This window comes from Arachis hypogaea, chromosome 5, assembly GCF_003086295.3.
Source record: "Arachis hypogaea cultivar Tifrunner chromosome 5, arahy.Tifrunner.gnm2.J5K5, whole genome shotgun sequence".
Taxonomy (NCBI): domain Eukaryota; kingdom Viridiplantae; phylum Streptophyta; class Magnoliopsida; order Fabales; family Fabaceae; genus Arachis; species Arachis hypogaea.
The window spans coordinates 54,600,617-54,623,599 of NC_092040.1; the positions used below are offsets into that span (position 1 = coordinate 54,600,617).

Genomic DNA, 22,983 nt, shown 5'->3' on the forward strand with positions numbered 1-22,983 from the left:
TATATGATTGGATCCCAATCCCTTGGCTCACCAATTCTCTCTAAAAACAAACAAATTCCCAATCCCTTGGTTTAAATGTTCATAAGAAGAGATGAAGCTTGATCACTGATTATACCACACAGCTTCATGGACCACAATTTGGTAGGATTACATGTCACAATATCCATCCAAACCCCAATCCAATTCACTGTGAGAAAGCTTCTCTAGCATGAATCCATCATTCCTTTCCCAAGGTTCCGAAGGATTCCAATTATGGGTAATTTCTTTCCCAAGACAACTACCCAATGGAATTAGATCGAGAAGCTTTCTAACAAAATTCAAGAGAAAAGATTGAAGAAGAAGATAAAACTATTATTGATTCATTGAATTACAATAGAGCTCCCTAACCCAATGAAAGGGGTTTAGTGAGTCATAGCTCAGAATTCAATTACACAATATGAAAAGTTCTAAAGTGTCAAAAGATGTCCTAACTAACTTCAATTCTATCCTATTTATACACTTCCTAAATTGAGCTTCTGTTGTGTTTCTTAGGCATTGAGGCCTTTTCCTTGATTTCCTTTTGCTTTAGGCTTATGGTCCATAATTCTGATGAGGCTGTGATCCCATTCTGTAACATTCATTGAGAAAACTTAGTGATAAACAAGTAATGACACAAGTCTCAACAATTTGAAGTTCCAGACTCATCAATTCTTTAGGCCCAATCCCATAAACCATGATATTCAATTGGGTTTCATGCCATAATAAGTTTAAGTTAATATTTGTGCTCAATTGCTAACTTAAACTTCAATATAATTGGCCCAGAAACCTTTTCCAATAGTGGTGTTTAAGTTGAAGTTTAAGTTTCAGTTTAAGGTCAAACTAAAACTTAAACGTGGAATTGGAAGAAAGCACCCCAGGAGTGTACATAGTCGAACACGTTTAACCTCCAGTTTAAGGTTAAACTGGAGGTTAAAATTGGAAATGAAGAAAACAAGCTCTGGAGGCAATTAGGATCGAACACGTTTAACCTCCAGTTTGAGGTTAAACTGGAGGTTAAACTTGGAAATGAAGAAAGCAACCCCTGGAGGCCATTTGGGTCGAACACGTTTGACCTCCAGTTTGAGGTTAAACTGGAGGTTAAACTTGGAAATGAAGAACACACCCTGGAGGAGAATGACCATCGAACACGTTTAACCTCCAGTTTGAGGTTAAACTGGAGGTTAAACGTGGAACTCTCCTGGTGCCTCTCTTGCTTCTGGCGTTTAACCTCCAGTTTGAGGTCAAACTGGAGGTTAAACGTGGAAATACTACTTGGTGAGGAGAAAGTGTCGAACACGTTTAACCTCAGTTGCATTGTCCACCCCATACTTCTATACATCTTTGGAAAGCTCTGGATGTCTACTTTCCAATGCAATTTGAAGCGCATCATTTGGAGTTCTACAACTCGAGTTATACTCCATGGAAGGTGAAGAGGTCAGTTGGCCTGATTGCATGTTGGTACTATGCTCTTCTATGCACATTACGGGGCTGTTTTCTCCCTCAATTTTTAGTATCCACCATGCATGCCATATATGCTTGGAAAGCTCTAGATGTCTTCTTTCCAATGCATTTTGAATCACCTCATTTGGAGTTTTGTAGCTCAAGTTATTTATGTTTGAAGAAGGCATGGTCAAGCTGTTCCATATAACACGTTTAAGCTCCAGTTTGAGGTCAAACTGGAGCTTAAACGTGAAAATGGCTTCCTGGTGCCTCATATAGTTCGAACACGTTTAACCTCCAGTTTGAGGTCAAACTGGAGGTTAAACGTGGAATCACTCCCTTGGTGCCATTCTCATTCTGGCGTTTAACCTTCAGTTTGAGGTTAAACTGGAGGTTAAACGCCAGTTTCCTCTTTTCTCAGCTTTCATGATTCTGGCGTTTAACCTTCAGTTTAACCTTAAACTGAAGGTTAAACGCCACTTTCAGCATTTGGTGCATTCCTTATTCTGGCGTTTAACTTCCAGTTTAAGGTTAAACTGGAGGTTAAACGCCACTTTCACATTGTATGGATTGGCACATATGATCTTCAAGCTTCCTTTGTTGATTTTGTTGCTTCCTTGCCTATCCTCTTCTTCCCTGAAATCATCCACACAATTGCATCAAAGTCTTGCAAAAATTCATGAGAATTCTTCCATTCATAGCATTCAAGTAATATAACTAAAAACTCATGGAATTTGCATCAAAATCACACTGTTTGGATGATTCATTACTTTGTTGTTCATTTAACCATTCTTGGTTACTTTAAGCTCAAGAAAATGCATAAAACAACTAAAACTAACAGAAAAATGCTAGTGAAACTAGCCTAAGATGCCTTGGCATCACAACACCAAACTTAATACTTGCTTGTCCCTAAGCAAGTCCTGAGTTATTTGAGAAGAAAGTATGAAACAAAAAGCAATTACATTGGTTATATTAGCAACATTTGAAGTTCATCAGAAGGGTTTTATGCAGAAAGTTGCAGCATCACTTTTTCATTCTTATTAAGTAGAATTATCACTTTTTCATTGCATCCATCAAACACTGCTATGGCCTCTTGTTATTCTTATGTCTTTGGCACATTTTCCTTTCTTTGTTTTTCTTTTTCTTAGAGCTCTTTTGCTCCTTGTTTGCTCAGTGTCATGTGTTGCACAAGCCTTTGGCATTTTCTTTTTCTTATCAGTGCATTGCACATATCCACTACAGGCATTTTAATTCACATTTCTTCTTGAGACATTGGTGCCCAGTACCTCTTTGTGTGACTAAATGTTTTGTATTTAGGTTGCTCTTGATAATGGACTTTTGGTTGATAATCCCGGGTTAGTTAACCCAAGTTACCAAGTGTTGAAACACTCCTCAGAACCTATTCATCCAAGCATATCCTTAATACATAAACACCACAGGCATTTGTCTCAGAAGTTCAAACCATTGGTGCCTAGCTTATTTTCTTAATTTTCTTGCTTTTTGGTTGCCCTTTTTCAGTGGCTTTTTCTTCTTCTTTTTCTTTCTTTTTCATGGCCAAAGACATTTATTCATCAAGATCCATAGACAGTATACAACTTCTACACAAAATATTGATAATTCTACACTAAATTTCAGTGAGCTGACTAAACAATCAAGCATGCATACCACCACTTAATTCTACTTGATTTGTTACTAAATGAGCCAAGTTACTTTTGTTCAAACTTTTCTTTTATTTTTGGAAACAGAACAAGCATGGCAAGCAATTTGTTTAAGAAGGTGAAGTTATATCCAAACATCTAGGCATTCACTTTATTCAAAGCAGTAAACCAACACTCCTACAAAATGACTTCACATTCCAGAAAGATTCAACCATTACAGTTTAAACCAGAACAAGCATGCTTTTGTTTGCCTTTTAAAGAATGGTCAAGGAACAACACCACCTTGTGAAATTTCTTGTTTTCTCCTTGTTGCCAGGAAACAATTTGATTTCTCCTTCTTCTCCTAGTTGTTGCTTCATGTTCTTTCTGAGATCCTTGTTTCCTTTCCTGCAAAGAGTGATGAAGTTGCTTGCTTCTCAAGCACTTGAGTGGTTAGCTCAACTATGTATGGGCAAGTGTCTGAGTCTTAAGTTGGTGTGGGAACACCAAACTTAATCTCCTACTTACTCCTCTGCTCTTTGAATCCTTGAATTCTTCTTGGAATGAAGTTGCTGCTAAGGATTTTAAGCATTTCTGTGATTGCTTAGAATGGTTATTCCTTTCATATAATTCAAAGGTTGTTGTGTTCAGTTGATCTTTATGGTGGAACACCAAACTTAGAGTTACACATTCCCCTTTGAATTATTGATCCACGAATTCATTGTTTGGTGTGAAACACCAAACTTAATTCTTTGCAATGCACAGAAACGACTTCACCTTTTTATTGAAACAATTAAAAGAAACAGCAAAAGAGTATTACCTCAGGTTGGGTTGCCTCCCAACAAGCGCTTCTTTAACGTCATTAGCTTGACGGTTGTCCTTTGTTAGGGTGGATTGTAGTGCTTGATGTCCTCTCCTCTCACCATGAAAACGTCCCCATTTGATTCCTTCATGATTTCCAAATGTTCCATAGAAAGAACTTTCCTGATTGTGAACACTTGAGGGAGCTGGGAAGGAATGGGTTTGAGGCCAGGTGGGATTGGCAGATAATGACTTGATATCACTTTATCTCCCGGAGAGAAACCTTCAGTGGGAATTTTCTTGTTTCTCCACCCTCTTGGCAATTTCTTTACAATTCTTCCCTCTTTCTTGAGGATTTCTTCATTGACCCTTATGCCAGGAGGATCCTTCTGATCTGTTTCTATTGATTCTTGTGGCTTTAACTCTTGCAATTCTTGTTTGCCTTCCAAGGACTGTTTCAGAGTTTCAGCTGCTAGATTGCTTTCCTCCAAACACAGATGGCTACTATCATCCTTAGGCTTTTCAGATTCTGGTTCAGGCTCAGATGCAGGTTTGAAAACATGGAAAATGAGTTGTTCATCATGTATTCTCAAAATTAGCTCTCCTTGTTCTACATCTATAAGCGCTCTGGTAGTGGCTAGAAATGGCCTTCCCAGAATGATAGGGTGTAGGTAGCTTTCCTCCATGTCCAAAATGACAAAGTCTGTGGGGAAGAAATAATTTCCCACTTTCACCAGCACATTCTCAACTACCCCTTCAGCTTGCTTCTGAGTTTTGTCAGCCAGTTGTATGATTACATCAGTGGATCTCACCTCATTCAGTTGTAGCCTCTTCATAAGAGTCAGAGGCATCACATTTATGCTAGCTCCTAGATCACAGAATCCTCTGTCAATTTTTGTTTCCCCTATGATGCAGGGGATATGAAAACTTCCTGGGTCTGTTTTCTTAGAGACTATGTCCTTCTTGATGAGGGCACTGCATTCTTTGTTCATTATTACAGTTTGTCCTCCCTTCAAAACTCTTTTCTTGCTCAGCAATTCCTTCAAATACTTGATGTGTGTAGGCATCTGCTGGAGAATCTCAAGAAAGGGAATATTGATATGGAGAGACTTAAATGTCTCTAGGAACCTTGAGTATGTTTTCCCTTTTTCACCTCCTCCTAACCTCTGAGGAAATGGTGCTTTTGGTTTGTATGTTCCCAGCATACCTTCCTTTTGCAATTCTTTGGCTTGCTCCATTCCACTTTCCTGCTTAGCTTCTTCCACACTGTCTTTCAGGATTTCTGCCTCCTTTTCTGAGGGTCTGATTCCTTCTTCTTCTGAGACTTCCTTCAATGTGGTGATGGCCTTGCATTCTTCCCATGTCACTCCCTTTTGTTCCCCTTTAGGATTCTTTTCTGTGTCACTAGGGAACACTGCAGTTGACTTGGGGGCCTGTTGAGAAAGTTCTCCTACTCGAGCCTCCATCCACTTGAGTTTTTCGCCATGGTTCCTTAAGGTCGATCTCACATCGTCCCTAAAACTTTTCAACTCACTTATGTCCTGACCCATGTTTACTAACCTTCCTTCTATCCTGTTTAATTGATCTTGAAATTGTTGGTTCGGATTAGGTTGGTCAGGTTGGTTATTTTGGCCATGATATGGTGGTTGGGAGTAAGTGTTTTGTGTGGCTTGGTATGATCTTTGGTTGGAGTTTTGGTATGTGGAATTGTTATGTTGGTTGTGGTTGTAAGGTTTGTGGTTTTGTGGTTGGCTTTGCTGGTTTCCCCACCCAAAGTTTGGGTGGTTTTTCCATCCTGGGTTGTAAGTGTTGGAATGTGGATCATATGATTGCCTTTGTTGGTTTCCCACGTAGTTGGCCTCTTCCCAATCACCTCCTTCTTTCTCTTGATCTTGTGTGTGTATTGCAGCCACTTGCTTTGTGTCTAATTTCCTGGTGAGCTCTGCTAGTTGCTTGGCAAACACCTTGTTTTGGGCTAGAATTGTATCAACATGGTTCAGCTCCATGACTCCCTTAGTGTTGTGCCTCTCTGAAGCATAGTAGTATTCATTCTCAGCCACTGTCTCAATCACTTTAATGGCTTCTTCCACAGTCTTTTTCCTGTTCAATGAACCTCCTGATGAATGATCTACAGCCTTCCTTGATTCATAAGAAAGTCCATCATAGAAAATATGCAATTGCACCCAGTCAGGGAACATGTTTGGTGGGCATTTCCTTGTCAACTCTTTGAACCTCTCCCATGCCTCGTAGAGCGTCTCACCATCTTGTTGTCTAAAAGTCTGAACCTCAGATCAAAGCCTATTGATCTTTTGTAGGGGGTAGAAACGTGCCAGAAACTTGCTCTCCACCTCATCCCAGGTTGTTAGGCTGTCCCTTGGAAATGATTCCAGCCACTTAGCTGCCTTGTCCCTAAGTGAAAATGGGAACAAGAGCAGTTTATAGGCATCTTCCTGGACTCCATTGGACTTCACAGTGTCACAAATTCTCAGGAATTTTGTGAGATGTTGGTTGGGATCTTCATTAGCACTTCCACCAAATGAACAATGATCCTCCACCAATGATATGAGCTGTGGTTTGAGTTCAAAATTGTTGGCCTGAATGGGTGGTTTCTGAATGCTGCTACCACAATTCCCAGAGGTTGGGTTTATGTATGAACCAAGAACCCTCCTCTCAGGAATGGCATTGTTTCTATCATCCCTCTCATGGTTGTGAACTTCTCTATCCATGTTGAGATCTAGAGCTTCCTCAAAGTTGTCCTCAGATTCTCCCTCAGATTCTTCTTCTCTCAGTACCCACTTCCTTCTTGCTTCCCTTCTAAGTCTATGAAGGGTCCTCTCTGGTTCGGTATATGGGGGAGTTGATGTCTCTCCTCTCCTACCTGTCATACAAGAACACACCACAAGCAACAAACAAGTGGAATACTCTTGGTTACTGGAAGAGTATGGTTAGAGCAATTGAGGAATTAATTCAAATAGTTAGTGGGTCAGTGAGTTAGTTGCTTGAATTTAAAGACATAAAGAAAGAAAAAGCAAATAACAGAGTGCAGGAATTAAAATCAACAAGTAACTTGCACTAAATTAACAAAACAAGAAAAATGCTCAATCTAGTTAACTTCCAATTGGAGAATTGTCAATCGAAAACCAATCCCCGGCAACGGCGCCATAAACTTGATGCGCTATAACTGGGTATAGCTACGATTAAGGGAAATTGCACAATCGGCAAAATTTCTTCCGGCAAGTGCACCGGTTATCGTCAAGTAAAAACTCACAATAGAGTGAGGTCGAATCCCACAAGGATTGGTTGAATGAGCAATTCGAATTAGAAGTTTGATTAGTTGAGCGGAATCAAGAATTGGGTATGAATTGCATAAAGTAAATTGGCGGGAAATGTAAATTGCAAGGAATTGAAATGACTAAATCTTAAATTGCAAGAATTAAAGTGCGAGAAGTTAAATTGCTGAAATTAAAAGGGAATTGGGGTGATTGCATGAATTGAAATTTTGCAGAAGGTAAATAGAAAGGGATAGATCAGAGAGATGGGAGTTCATTGGGTGTTAGGAGATATTGAGATCTCCGAATCAAAACATTTTATCTCTTCCTCAACCAATGCATTCATTGAATTTTGCTTGGCAATCTTATATGATTGGATCCCAATCCCTTGGCTCACCAATTCTCTCTAAAAACAAACAAATTCCCAATCCCTTGGTTTAAATGTTCATAAGAAGAGATGAAGCTTGATCACTGATTATACCACACAGCTTCATGGACCACAATTTGGTAGGATTACATGTCACAATATCCATCCAAACCCCAATCCAATTCACTGTGAGAAAGCTTCTCTAGCATGAATCCATCATTCCTTTCCCAAGGTTCCGAAGGATTCCAATTATGGGTAATTTCTTTCCCAAGACAACTACCCAATGGAATTAGATCGAGAAGCTTTCTAACAAAATTCAAGAGAAAAGATTGAAGAAGAAGATAAAACTATTATTGATTCATTGAATTACAATAGAGCTCCCTAACCCAATGAAAGGGGTTTAGTGAGTCATAGCTCAGAATTCAATTACACAATATGAAAAGTTCTAAAGTGTCAAAAGATGTCCTAACTAACTTCAATTCTATCCTATTTATACACTTCCTAAATTGAGCTTCTGTTGTGTTTCTTGGGCTTTGAGGCCTTTTCCTTGATTTCCTTTTGCTTTAGGCTTATGGTCCATAATCCTGATGAGGCTGTGATCCCATTCTGTAACATTCATTGAGCAAACTTAGTGATAAACAAGTAATGACACAAGTCTCAACAATTTGAAGTTCCAGACTCATCAATTCTTTAGGCCCAATCCCATAAACCATGATATTCAATTGGGTTTCATGCCATAATAAGTTTAAGTTAATATTTGTGCTCAATTGCTAACTTAAACTTCAATATAATTGGCCCAGAAACCTTTTCCAATAGTGGTGTTTAAGTTGAAGTTTAAGTTTCAGTTTAAGGTCAAACTAAAACTTAAACGTGGAATTGGAAGAAAGCACCCCAGGAGTGTACATAGTCGAACACGTTTAACCTCCAGTTTAAGGTTAAACTGGAGGTTAAACTTGGAAATGAAGAAAACAAGCTCTGGAGGCAATTAGGATCGAACACGTTTAACCTCCAGTTTGAGGTTAAACTGGAGGTTAAACTTGGAAATGAAGAAAGCAACCCCTGGAGGCCATTTGGGTCGAACACGTTTAACCTCCAGTTTGAGGTTAAACTGGAGGTTAAACTTGGAAATGAAGAACACACCCTGGAGGAGAATGACCATCGAACACGTTTAACCTCCAGTTTGAGGTTAAACTGGAGGTTAAACGTGGAACTCTCCTGGTGCCTCTCTTGCTTCTGGCGTTTAACCTCCAGTTTGAGGTCAAACTGGAGGTTAAACGTGGAAATACTACTTGGTGAGGAGAAAGTGTCGAACACGTTTAACCTCAGTTGCATTGTCCACCCCATACTTCTATACATCTTTGGAAAGCTCTGGATGTCTACTTTCCAATGCAATTTGAAGCGCATCATTTGGAGTTCTACAACTCGAGTTATACTCCATGGAAGGTGAAGAGGTCAGCTGGCCTGATTGCATGTTGGTACTATGCTCTTCTATGCACATTACGGGGCTGTTTTCTCCCTCAATTTTTAGTATCCACCATGCATGCCATATATGCTTGGAAAGCTCTAGATGTCTTCTTTCCAATGCATTTTGAATCACCTCATTTGGAGTTTTGTAGCCAAGTTATTTATGTTTGAAGAAGGCATGGTCAAGCTGTTCCATATAACACGTTTAAGCTCCAGTTTGAGGTCAAACTGGAGCTTAAACGTGAAAATGGCTTCCTGGTGCCTCATATAGTTCGAACACGTTTAACCTCCAGTTTGAGGTCAAACTGGAGGTTAAACGTGGAATCACTCCCTTGGTGCCATTCTCATTCTGGCGTTTAACCTTCAGTTTGAGGTTAAACTGGAGGTTAAACGCCAGTTTCCTCTTTTCTCAGCTTTCATGATTCTGGCGTTTAACCTTCAGTTTAACCTTAAACTGAAGGTTAAACGCCACTTTCAGCATTTGGTGCATTCCTTATTCTGGTGTTTAACTTCCAGTTTAAGGTTAAACTGGAGGTTAAACGCCACTTTCACATTGTATGGTTTGGCACATATGATCTTCAAGCTTCCTTTGTTGATTTTGTTGCTTCCTTGCCTAGCCTCTTCTTCCCTGAAATCATCCACACAATTGCATCAAAGTCTTGCAAAAATTCATGAGAATTATTCCATTCATAGCATTCAAGTAATATAACTAAAAACTCATGGAATTTGCATCAAAATCACACTGTTTGGATGATTCATTACTTTGTTGTTCATTTAACCATTCTTGGTTACTTTAAGCTCAAGAAAATGCATAAAACAACTAAAACTAACAGAAAAATGCTAGTGAAACTAGCCTAAGATGCCTTGGCATCACGCAGCTTACATTCCAGACAGACTTTGAGAAATCATATTGACTTGCTGAGTCAATATTTTGTTCTGAGCCAATATGGCATTCAGAGTATCAATCTCAAGAACTCCTTTCTTCTGATTCGTCCCATTGTTCACAGGATTCCTTTCAGACGTATACATGAATTGGTTATTTGTAACCATTTCAATGAGTTCTTGAGCTTCTGCAGGCGTCTTCTTCAGATGAAGAGATCCTCCAGCAGAGCTGTCCAATGACATCTTGGACAGTTCAGACAGACCATCATAGAAGATACCTATGATGCTCCATTCAGAAAGCATGTCAGATGGACACTTTCTGATCAATTGTTTGTATCTTTCCCAAGCTTCATAGAGGGATTCACCTTCCTTCTGTCTGAAGGCTTGGACTTCCACTCTAAGCTTACTCAATTTTTGAGGTGGAAAGAACTTTGCCAAGAAGGCATTGACTAGTTTTTCCCAAGAGTTCAGACTTTCTTTAGGTTGTGTGTCCAACCATATCCTAGCTCTGTCTCTTACAGCAAAAGGGAATAGCATAAGTCTGTAGACCTCAGGGTCAACCCCATTGGTCTTGATAGTGTCACAGATTTGCAAGAATTCAGCTAAAAACTGATAAGGATCTTCCAATGGAAGTCCATGGAACTTGCAATTCTGTTGCATTAGAGAAACTAATTGAGGCTTAAGCTCAAAGTTGTTTGCTCCAATGGCAGGGATAGAGATGCTTCTCCCATAGAAGTCAGGAGTAGGTGCAGTAAAGTCACCCAGCACCTTCCTTGCATTGTTGGCATTGTTGTTATTTTCGGCTGCCATGTCTTCTTCTTGTTTGAAGATTTCTGTTAGGTCCTCTACAGAGAGTAGTGCTTTAGCTTCTCTTAGCTTTTGCTTCAAGGTCCTTTCAGGTTCAGGGTCAGCCTCAACAAGAATGCTTTTGTCTTTGCTCCTGCTCATATGAAAGAGAAGAAAACAAAAAAATATGGAATCCTCTATGTCACAGTATAGAGATTCCTTGAGGTGTCAGAGGAAAAGAAGAATAGAAGGAAGGGGTAGAAGAAGAAGAATTCGAACTTATCAAAAGAGATGGAGTTCGAATTGTTGATGGTGGAGGAGTGTTAGTCCATAAATAGAAGGATGTGAGAAGAGGGGAAGAAATTTTCGAAAATTAAGGTGAATTAATTAAAAGAATTTTTGAAAAATGGTAAATGATTTTCGAAAAATAAGATTGGGAAAGAAATACAGTGATTTTTGAAAAAGATTTTGAAATTAGAAATAAAAAAGATATGATTGAAAAAAAACAATTTAAAAAGATTTGATTTTTAAAATCAATGACTTGGCTAACAAGAAAAGATATGATTCAAACATTAAACCTTTCTCAACAGAAAAGGAAACATACTTGAAATGTTGAATCAAATCATTAATTGTTAGCAAGTATTTTTGAAAATGGAAAGAAATTGATTTTGAAAATATATGATTGAAAAGATATGATTTGAAAAAGATTTGATTTTGAAAAATTATGGAAACTTGAAAAAAATTGAATTAAAAACAAAATCTTCCCTCTTGTGCCATCCTGGCGTTAAACGCCCAGAATGGTATACATTCTGGCGTTTAACGCCCAAAATACTACCCTTTTGGGCATTAAACGCCCAGCCAGGTACCTTGGCTGGCGTTTAAACGCCAGTTTTCCTTCCTCACTAGGCATTTTGAACGCCCGGCTTTTTCTGTGTAATTCCTCTGCTGTATGTTCTGAATCTTCAATTCTCTGTATTATTGACTTGAAAAGACACAAATTAAAAAATTTTTTTTTAATCTTTAATAATGAGGAATAATCAAAATGCAACTAAAATCAAATAAACAATGCATGCAAGACACCAAACTTAGAAGTTTGTATACTACTGACACTAACAAATTGAGAATGCATATGAGAAACAACAAAACACACAAAACAAGAGAATTTAAAGATCAGAGCAAGCAAATCATCAAGAACAACTTGAAGATCAATGAAGACACATGAATGAATTCGAAAAATGCAAGGAGAACAGAAATATGCAATTGACACCAAACTCAAAATGAGACACTAGACTCAAACAAGAAACATAAAAATATTTTTGATTTTAAGATTTTATAATTTTTTTTGGATTTTTTTCGAAAATTATATGGAAAAGAAAATAAAGGATTCAAAATTTTTAATGAGAATTCGAGGAATCATGCAATGTTAGTCTAAAGCTTTAGTCTAAAGAAATTAGACATGGCTAGCCAAGCTTCAGCATGACATTGCATTCAAGAGCTAAATTTATGAGAATCAATCAGCTTTGGTGATGATGAAAACATTACCTTGAAACACTAGAATTCATTCTTAAAAATTCTGAAAAATACCTAATCTAAGCAACAAGATGAACCGTCAGTTGTCCAAACTCAAACAATCCCCGGCAACGGCGCCAAAAACTTGGTGTTGTTGCCGGATCAAAACTTGGCACTGTTATTGCAGGGAACAAATGCGAAACTGTAGTTAGGACATTTAAATCCCCGGCAATGGCGCCAAAAACTTGGTGCATGAAATTGTGATCATCAATGGCGCCATCAACATGGTACGCACAATTGCAATCTCAACTCTTTATCACAACTTCGCACAACTAACCAGCAAGTGCACTGGGTCGTCCAAGTAATAAACCTTATGCGAGTAAGGGTCGATCCCACGGAGATTGTTGGTATGAAGCAAGCTATGGTCATCTTGTAAATCTCAGTCAAACGGATTCAAATGGTTATGGATGATTTATGAATAAAGCATAAAATAAAGATAGAAATACTTATGTAATTCATTGGTGAGAATTTCAGATAAGTGTATGGAGATGCTTTGTCCCTTCCGTCTCTCTGCTTTCCTACTGTCTTCATCCAATCCTTCTTACTCCTTTCCATGGCAAGCTGTATGTTGGGCATCACCGTTGTTAATGGCTACAGTCCCGTCCTCTCAGTGAAAATGTTCAACGCGCTCTGTCACAGCACGGCTATTCAGCTGTCGGTTCTCGATCATGTCAGAATAGAATCCAGTGATTCTTTTGCGTCTGTCACTAACGCCCCACAATCGCGAGTTTGAAGCTCGTCACAGTCATTCAATCCTTGAATCCTACTCAGAATACCACAGACAAGGTTTAGACCTTCCGGATTCTCTTGAATGTCGCCATCAATTCTAGCTTATACCACGAAGACTCTGATTAAGGAATCTAAGAGATATCCACTCAATCTAAGGTAGAACGGAGGTAGTTGTCAGGCACACGTTCATAGGTGAGAATGATGATGAGTGTCACGGATCATCACATTCATCAAGTTGAGGAACAAGTGATATCGTAGAACAAGAATAAGCTGAATTGAATAGAAGAACAATTGTAATTGCATTAATACTCGAGGTACAGCAGAGCTCCACACCTTAATCTATGGTGTGTAGAAACTCCACCGTTGAAAATACATAAGAACAAGATCTAGGCATGGCCGAATGGCCAGCCTCCCAAAGAGGGTTCAATCATAAAAACATGATCAAAAGATGATCCAAAGATCTAAAGTGATCAAAAGATGAAAATACAATAGCAAAAGGTCCTATTTGTAGAAAACTAGTAGCTTAGGGTTTACAAAGATGAGAAAATGACATAAAAATCCACTTCCGGGCCCACTTGGTGTGTGCTTGGGCTGAGCATTGAAGCATTTTCGTGTAGAGACTTTTCTTGGAGTTAAACGCCAGCTTTTGTGCCAGTTTGGGCGTTTAACTCCCATTCTTGTGCCAGTTCCGGCGTTAAACGCCAGAATTCTTGAGCTGACATGGAACACCTGTTTGGGCCATCAAATCTCAGACAAAGTATGAACTATTATACATTGCTGGAAAGCCCAGGGTGTCTACTTTCCAACGCAATTGAGAGAGCGGCAATTGGGCTTCTGTAGTTCCAGAAAATCTACTTCGAGTGCAGGGAGGTCAGAAACCAAAAGCATCTGCAGTCCTTTTTAGCCTCTGAATCAGATTTTTGCTCAGGTCCCTCAATTTCAGCCAGAAAATACCTGAAATCACAGAAAAACACACAAACTCATAGTAAAGTCCAAAAAAGTGAATTTTAACTAAAAACTAATAAAAGTATACTAAAAACTAACTAAAACATACTAAAAATAATGCCAAAAAGCGTATAAATTATCTGCTCATCATAGGGCATCACCGTTGTCAATGGCTACATCCCATCCTCTTAGTAAAAAAGGTCCAAATGCTCTGTCACAGCACGGCTAATCATCTGTTGGTTCTCAATCAGGTTGGAATAAAATTTAGTGATTCTTTTGCGTCTGTCACTAACGCCCAGCCTTCAGGAGTTTGAAGCTTGTCACAATCATTCAATACCGGAATCCTACTCGGAATACCACAGATAAGGTTAGACTTTTTGGATTCCCATGAATGCTGCCATCAATTCTAGCTTATACCACGAAGATTCTGATTAAGGAATCCAAGAGATATGCGCGCGGTCTAAGGTAGAACGGAAGTGGTTGTCAGTCACGCGCGTTCATAGGTGAGAATGATGATGAGTGTCACAGATCATCACATTCATCAAGTTGAAGTGCAACAAATCTCTTAGAACAGGAATAAATCGAATTGAATAGAAAATAGTAGTAATTGCATTAAAACTTGAGGTACAGCAGAGCTCCACACCCTTAATCTATGGTGTGTAGAAACTCCACCGTTGAAAATACATAAGTGATGAAGGTCCAGGCATGGCCGAATGGCCAGCCCCCAAGATCTCAGAACTAAACGTCCAAAGATGTCTAATACACTAGTAAAAAAGTTCTATTTATACTAAACTAGCTACTAGGGTTTACATGAGTAAGTAATTGATGCATAAATCCACTTCCGGGGCCCACTTGGTGTATGTTTGGGCTGAGCTTGATCTATCCAGGAGCTGAGGCTTCTCTTGGAGTTGAACGCCAAGTTGTAACATGTTTTGGGCGTTCAACTCTGGTTTGTGACGTGTTTCTGGCGTTTGACTCCAGAATGCAACATGGAACTGGCGTTGAGCGCCCGTTTACGTCGTTAAATCTCGAATAAAGTATGGACTATTATATATTGCTGGAAAGCTCTAAATGTCAACTTTCCAAAGCCGTTAAAATCGCGCCATTTGGAGTTCTATGGCTCCAGAAAATCTGTTTCAAGTACAGGGAGGTCAGATTCCAACAGCATCAGCAGTCCTTTGTCAGCCTTTTATCAGAGTTTTGCTCAGGTCCCTCAATTTCAGCCAGAAAATGCCTGAAATCACAGAAAAACACACAAACTCATAGTAAAGTCCAATAATATGAATTTAGCATAAAAACTAATGAAAACATCCCTAAAAGTAACTAGATCAAACTAAAAACTACCTAAAAACAATGCCAAAAAGCGTATAAATTATCCGCTCATCAACCCCCCTAAACACCAAAAATTTTACTTCCTTGCCCTTTTTAAGATCAAAAGCCTATTCTTCATTATTCTTCATCACACTCAAAGTGTTCTTCGTGTTCTTCATAAATTCTTCAGATTCTTTCTCTGTTTTCACCCGTTTTTAAATCTTTTCAGCAACCGATTTTTACCAAAATTCAAAATAAAATTGCAGCCACCAAACCCCCATATTTTCCCCTTGATTACAACAGAAATTCAACCCCAATTTAAGGGTTAGGATTCGTTTTTCCAGCTGCACTCAAGAACATGTTTCATAGCTTGAATATCATCAAATTTCATCAAAATCTCAACAAACTTTCACCAAGAATAACTCATATAAGCAATCAATTTCAAGCATAACCAAATCATATCATCATCACACAACTCAAACCCAATTAATCAAGATTAATTTTACCAAACCCTACCTTGATTTGCTGCCTCAAATCTATTTATGCTTTTAGGTGTTCTTTTTGCACTTTTTCCTCCTAAAATAAATCAAGAACAACTTTGAATCCATAAAACCTCAACTGATCAAACCTTAATACATATGTTAGGAAGATATTTCTCACCATAAACGTGCTGGGAATTGAAGATTCTTGGCTCACAAGTCAAGCAAAGCAAGAGATCTAAGGAAGAACATCAAGAAAACACATGTTTAGTATGGTTTTCCTTGAAAACCTAATTGAAGAGGGAGGGAGACAGCCATCTCACCTTATTTACAGCCTTGATATGTTATATGTTTATGTAGAGATAGAAGAGAGGATCATGGTGGTGTAATCGGAGTTTTAATTTGAGTTTTAGTTCAGAAGAAATCAAGCTTTGATGATTAAGAACCAAGAATGTTTCTCTCTTTTCTTTCCCTCTTATTTTCGGTCATTCAAGGTGAAAATGAGTAGCTTGGAGTGTGTTGGGGGTGAGGGAAAAAAGTTCTTGATGATGATTGGCTAGTTTGGGAGGTGGTTCAAAAATATCTCAGGTGTATAATTACTAAAACTAGATGTATTAGAACATACACTTAAAACCACTTCTAGAGATTAATATCTGAGCTACTAGTATAAATGACACTAGTAACATGATTACTATGAGAATAGAACATGTAGGAAGAGATCTTAGCATTGCTAAAGTCATCAGAGAGTGCTGGTGCTAAGCTGCACCAGTAAATTGTGAACCCGGTTAAAGCAATTTCCTATATTTAAGTAAAACAGACCAGGTAACCTTATAATATCATTCAAGCATCTTCTAATACTAATATAATGATAATTTTATACTATTATCTCTCTTATCTCATGAATCGAGACCGGTTCATCAAACAGAGACTATTACGAAAACTAAAATCAAAACTCCAAACCAATACGGTTCAAAAACATGGTTCTTCATGATTGCGTTATCGAGATTGCCTCAGAAGAGGTTCTAGCTTAAGGATGACATAATGACAATGCGGATCGAGATTCTTGATGATACAGCAGAGGTGTTCCCTTTACTGATCCTTCGGAGAAATTCGTGCTTTCAGAAAAGATCTCACGTACTCGAAAAATGGGGTTGTTACACTAGTGACGTTAAAAGAGTGCTTGTTGAGAGGCAACCCAACCTTACTTAATTATATTTGTTTTATTTTGTTTTGTTTTTCTTTAAGAGTCATATCAGAACAGAGATAGAATTTTACAACAGAAAAAACAGAATGCTCTGGATGGAGTGTAAAAGTTGAACGCCAGCCAGGGAGCAGCCCCTGGGCATTCAAACGCTAGTGCAGAGAAGCAGAAAATCAGGATTCCCTAGTCTCTCAGGACCTGTGGGTCCCACATTATCTTTCACTTACCCCACCCATTCCCAATTACTCCCACACTTTCCCACAGACACTTCCTTATAAACCCTAGCCCAATCACATCCATACCACTTCCTCACGACCATCATAACTCCCACCAACCTTCACACACTTCAAAATCAAATCCCCCCCCCCCAAAATCCCACCCTATGGCCAAACCTTTCCCATATCCTGATAAACACCAATTTTGTGGTTTATCTTGTACTTAATTTGGGAGATTTTATCAACTTATCTCACATTTATTCAATGAAATAGCATTGTTTTGTAATTCTCCTTAAAAATTTGTGCTTATGTGTAAAAACATGATTTTAGGCCCTAAAATTGTTAATTTTAATTTACTTTAATTCTATTCGATGCCTTGATATGTTTGTTGAGTGATTTTAGGTTCATAAGACAAGTATTGGATGGAAGAAGTGAAGAGAAAAGCATGTAAAATTGAGAATTCATGAAGAAATGAGGAGTTGCAGAAATCTGTCAAGTGACGCATATACGAGGCCCATGCTTACGCGTGGAAGGGACATCTGCCAAATGGTGCATATACGTGACCCACCGTGCGCGTGGGAAGGAAATCTGCCAGGCGACGCGTACGCGTGACCCATGCGTACGCGTGACAAGCAGCACGTGACCAACTTAACAGAAAATGCTACGGGCGATTTCTGGACCTGCTGAAGCCCAATCCAACTCATTTCTGAAGTTATTTGATGTAGAATTCAAGAGGGAACAAGGGGGGAGCAATTAGTTTTGGATAGCATCATGTAGTTTAGTTTTCTAGAAAGAGAAGCTCCCTTTTCTCTCTAAAATTAGGGTTCTTAGGTCAATTGCATCCTGGATCTAGGTTTTAATCTCTTATTTTCATCTTGTTTTCTTTACAATTTCGTGTTCCTACATCTTAATTCTCTTAGTTTACATTGTTAATTTCCCTATTTTACTCTCTTTTATGTTCATGAACCCTTGTGGATTTAATTTCCTTTTAATGCAATTTTGTGTTTCCATGTCTTCTTATGTTTATCTTCATTATTATTGTTGATTCCTTGTTCATGTTAGCTGTGGGTTTTGTTAATTCTCGCAATTTATGATGTTTACTTTTATTGCACTCTAGGTGTTTGATGAAATGTTTTCACTAGCTTTTGAGTAGTTTCTTTACTCTTGGCCTAAGCTAAGGGAATTGAGTGACATTGAGTCATTGGGTCTCATTGAATTGGTGATTTGAGAACCCTTAGTGGTCAATTTGATAACCATTGACACTAGTCTACTACTAAGTCAATTGGTAGGCAGGATAGGACTTATGGATTGATGTTGGTCAAGCCATTTGACATACTTCAAGTATAGAAGTAGACTTAATGAGCTCGGTTCCTCATAATTGTCAATACATGGTTTGTAGACAAAGATGGTGATCTCAATTTCCAAGTCTTAGCCAAGAGTTCTTTTCCATTATTTTATTAGTTCTTATCATTTACTTTCTTGTTACTTACTTTTCTTGCCAATTACAAATCAAACCCCCTTGCTTTCTTCATAGCTAATAATTGATAACTTCATTGCAATTCCATGTGAGACGACCCGATGTTTAAATACTTTGGTTAATTCTTATTGGAGTTTGTACTTGTAACAACCGAAATCTTTAAAATTTGATTTTGAGTATTGTTAGTTGGTTGGGAACTATACTACCGACGGAATTATTTTGTGTGATTTTCCTAACCATACGATAATGCTCTTTCATACCCACTCCTATAAATACTTGGTGCACAAAATTGCAATCATACTTTTGTAATCCGCACAACTAACCAGCAAGTGCACTGGGTCGTCCAAGTAATACCTTACGTGAGTAAGGGTCGATCCCACGAAGATTGTTGGCTTGAAGCAAGCTATGGTTATCTTGTAACTCTTAGTCAGGATATAATATCAATAATGATTCTTAGTTTTAATTGTAAAAAATAAAAGAGCATGAAATAAATACTTATTATGCAGTAATGGAGAATATGTTGGAGTTTTGGAGATGCTTTGTCTTCTGAATTCCTGCAACATAATGCTTTCTCACTTTCAAACATGCAAGGCTCCTTCCATGGCAAACTGTATGTAGGGCGTCACTGTCGTTAATGGCTAATTCCCATCATCTCAGTGAAAATGGTCCAAATGCTCTGTCACAGTACGGCTAATCATCTGTCGGTTCTCGATCATGATGGAATAGAATCCATTGATACTTTTGCGTCTGTCACTACGCCCAACACTCGCGAGTTTGAAGCTTGTCACAGTCATCCAATCCCTGAATCCTACCCGGAATACCACAGATAAGGTTTAGACTTTCCGGATTCTCAAGGATGCTGCCAATGGATTCTAGCTTATACAACAAATATTCTGATTAAGGAATCTAAGAGATACTCATTCAATCTAATGTAGAATGGAGGTGTTTGTCAGACACACGTTCATGGGTTGAGAATGGTGATGACTGTCATGGATCATCACATCCATCACAGTTAAGTACAAATCAGCATCTTAGATAGAAATAAACGTATTTGAATGGAAAACAGATATTATTGCATTAATTCATCGAGATGCTGCAGAGCTCCTCACCCCCAACAATGGAGTTTAGAGACTCATGCCGTCAGAGAATACAAAACTCAGATCTAAAATGTCATGTGATACATAATAAGTCTCTAAAAGTTGTTTAAATACTAAACTAGTAACCTAGGTTTACAGAAAATGAATAAACTAAGATGGATAGTGCAGAAATCCACTTCTGGGGCCCACTTGGTGTGTGCTGGGGCTGAGACTTAAGCTTCTCATATGCCTGGACTATTTCTAGAGTTGAACGCCAAGTTGTAACCTGTTTCTGGCACTGAACTCCAACTTGCAACCTGTTTCTGGCGCTGAACGCCAGAATGCAACATGAAACTGGCGTTAAACGCCAGTTTACGTCCTTTATCTTCATGCAAAGTATAGACTATTACATATTTCTGAAAAGTCCTGGATGTCTACTTTCCAACCCAATTGAGAGTGCGCCATTTAGGCTTCTGTAGCTCCAAAAAATCTATTCCGAGTGCAGGGAGGTCAGAATCCAACAACATCAACAGTCCTTTTTCAGCCTAAATCAAATTTTTGCTCAGCTCCCTCAATTTTAGCCAGAAAATACATGAAATCATAGAAAAACACAAAAACTCATAGTAACGTCCAGAAATATGAATTTTTCCTAAAAACTAAAAAAATATATACTAAAAACTAACTAAAACACACTAAAAACTACATGAAATTACCCCCAAAATGCGTATAAAATATTCGCTCATCACAACACCAAACTTAAACTGTTGCTTGTCCCCAAGCAACTAGATAAATAAAATAGGATAAAAAGAAATTAAGAAGCAATGATATCTCAGAGTTTCAAGTGAAGCTCATATTCTAATTAGATGAGCAGGACTAGTAGCTTTTTGCTTCTGAACAGTTTTGGCATCTCACTTTATCCTTTGAAATTCAGAATGATTGGCATCCATAGGAACTCAGAATTCAAATATTATTATTGATTCTCCTAGTGTAGTATGTTGATTCTTGAACACAGTTACTTTATGAGTCTTGGCCGTGGCCCTAAGCACTTTGTTTTCCAGTATTACCATCGGATACATAAATGCCACAGACACATAACTGGGTGAACCTTTCAGATTGTGACTTAGCTTTGTTAAAGTCCCCAATTAAAGGTGTCCAGAGTTCTTAAGCACACTCATTTGCCTTCGATCACGACTTTAAACATTCAATCTCAAGTTTTTCACTTGGACCTACATGCCACAAGCACATGGTTAAGGACAACTTGATTTATCCGCTTAGGCCTGGATTTATTTCCTTGGGCCCTCCTGTCCATTGATGCTCAAAGCCTTGGATCCTTTTCACCCTTGCCTTTTAGTTTAAAGGGCTATTGGCTTTTTCTACCTCTTTTGCTTTTTTTTTTCACTGCTTTTTCTTGCTTCAAGAATCAATTTTATGATTTTTCAGATCAACAATAATATTTCTCTTGTTCATCATTCTTTTAGGAGCCAACAATTTTAACATTCATAAAATTCAATATAAAAAATATGCACTGTTCAAGCATTCATTCAGAAGACAAAAAGTGTTGCCACCACATATAAATAATTAGAATTTTCCTTATTAAGAACTCAAAAAATTATTGCCTCTTTATTCTAAAAATTCTACTATTTTATTCATGTTTGATGATGATGAAAAAAATAAATTATAGCTTACTTGGAGATAAAATCAAAATAGATATACTACTTACTACTCATATATAACTTTTAAGGTAAATTCCTATAAGAATAACTATCACAGAGTTAAAGCTAAGATTATGACTCAACAACCTTTATTTTGGGAAATAGATGTTCCTCTAGTCTGTGGGGTGCTTGGTTCTTCAAGAGATAGCTTTTGACGCTTCAGTTCCTTCAAGACATGCCTTTGCTCTTCTTGTTCCCCAAGTAGTTTGCAAAGCATGCTTTTTTGATTATTCTGTTCTTCCTTGATTTGGTCCATAGCTTCTTGCAACATGGCAACAGATGCTTCAAGATGCTCCCAGTATTCAATTTAGGGGATCTCCGGGAGGAATTCCTTTGCTCTCCTCTTGATGGGGTCATCCTGCACTTGTTGTTTTTCCATTGATATTTTGGTGATTGGTCGCTCAACTGAGATATACTCAGTTACTCCCATCTTCACTCCAGCATCTTTACATAGCATAGAGATTAAGCTTGGATAAGCCAATCTGGCATCTCTGGAGTTCTTGTTTGCAATTATGTAAAGTTCACACGAAATCAGCTGATGAACTTCCACTTCTCTTCCCAACATAATGCAATGGATCATCACTGCTCTTTTAATGGTGACTTCAGAGCGGTTGCTAGTGGGCAGTATAGTACGCCCAATGAAGTCCAGCCAGCCTCTGGCGACTGGTTTGAGATCTTCTCTCTTGAGTTGATTTGGGACTCCCTTGGTACTGGTTGTCCATTTGGTTCCAGGGAGGCATATGTCCTCTAGAATCTTGTCTAAGCCCTTATTTGTTCTCATCATTCTCCTATTAAAGGAGTCTGGGTCATCTTTCAGCTGAGGTAGCTTAAAGATCTCCCTGATTTTGTCAGGGTGGTTGTGAACAATCTTTCCTCTGACCAAGGTTCGATAGTCATAGAGGGCAGTTCCAGATATTCTCTGCTTGTCTGTTTGCCACAAGTTAGAGTAGAATTCCTGAACCATGTTTCTTCCCACCTTTGTTTCCGGATTAGCTAGGATTTCCCAGCTCCTGTTTCGAATTTTCTCTTGGATCTCCGGATATTCATCTTTTTTCAGATCAAATTTGACTTCTGGGATCACTGACCTTAGACCCATTATTTTGTAGTAATGGTCTGAATGTTCTTTGGTTAAGAACTTCCCTTGATTCCAAAGTGGTTTTGGAGTATTCTCTTTCTTGCCTCTTGGAGTGGTTTGCTTCCCCTTAGGAGCCATGATCTTAGTGGGTATGGCTTAGTGATCATGGATAAACACACCAAACTTAGAGGGTAGCTTGTCCTCAAGCAAAAGAAAGGAAAGGAGAGGGATAGAAGGATAGCCAAATTTGAATGGTGGAGGAATGGGGGGAAGCCGAATGGGATTTAAAGGGAGGGGGTGGGTTTTTGAAATTTTTGGAAAGGATAAGATAGAAGATATAATATGTGAAAGATAAGTATGATATGAAAAAGATATAATTTAAAATTAAAAAGTTTATGAAAGATAGTTGAAAAAGATAAATCTGAATTTTCATTTTGAAAAGAAAAGATTTGAGATGAATTTGAAAAGATAATTGAGTTATGAAAAAAATTTGAAAAGAAGTTGGATGAGATTTGAAAAAGATTAGTGTT

At 38.3% G+C, this 22,983-nt stretch overlaps 2 non-coding genes across 2 annotated transcripts; both read left to right on the forward strand.

The window, feature by feature from the left end:
- Nucleotides 1–6,092: 6,092 nt before the first annotated feature.
- On the forward strand, nucleotides 6,093–6,196 carry LOC112804896 (small nucleolar RNA R71). The gene has a single exon (XR_003203513.1). It is a non-coding gene; the product is annotated as a small nucleolar RNA R71 (small nucleolar RNA).
- A 3,983-nt stretch (nucleotides 6,197–10,179) lies between these two features.
- Nucleotides 10,180–10,283, forward strand: LOC112804432 (small nucleolar RNA R71). The gene has a single exon (XR_003203046.1). It is a non-coding gene; the product is annotated as a small nucleolar RNA R71 (small nucleolar RNA).
- Nucleotides 10,284–22,983: the final 12,700 nt, after the last annotated feature.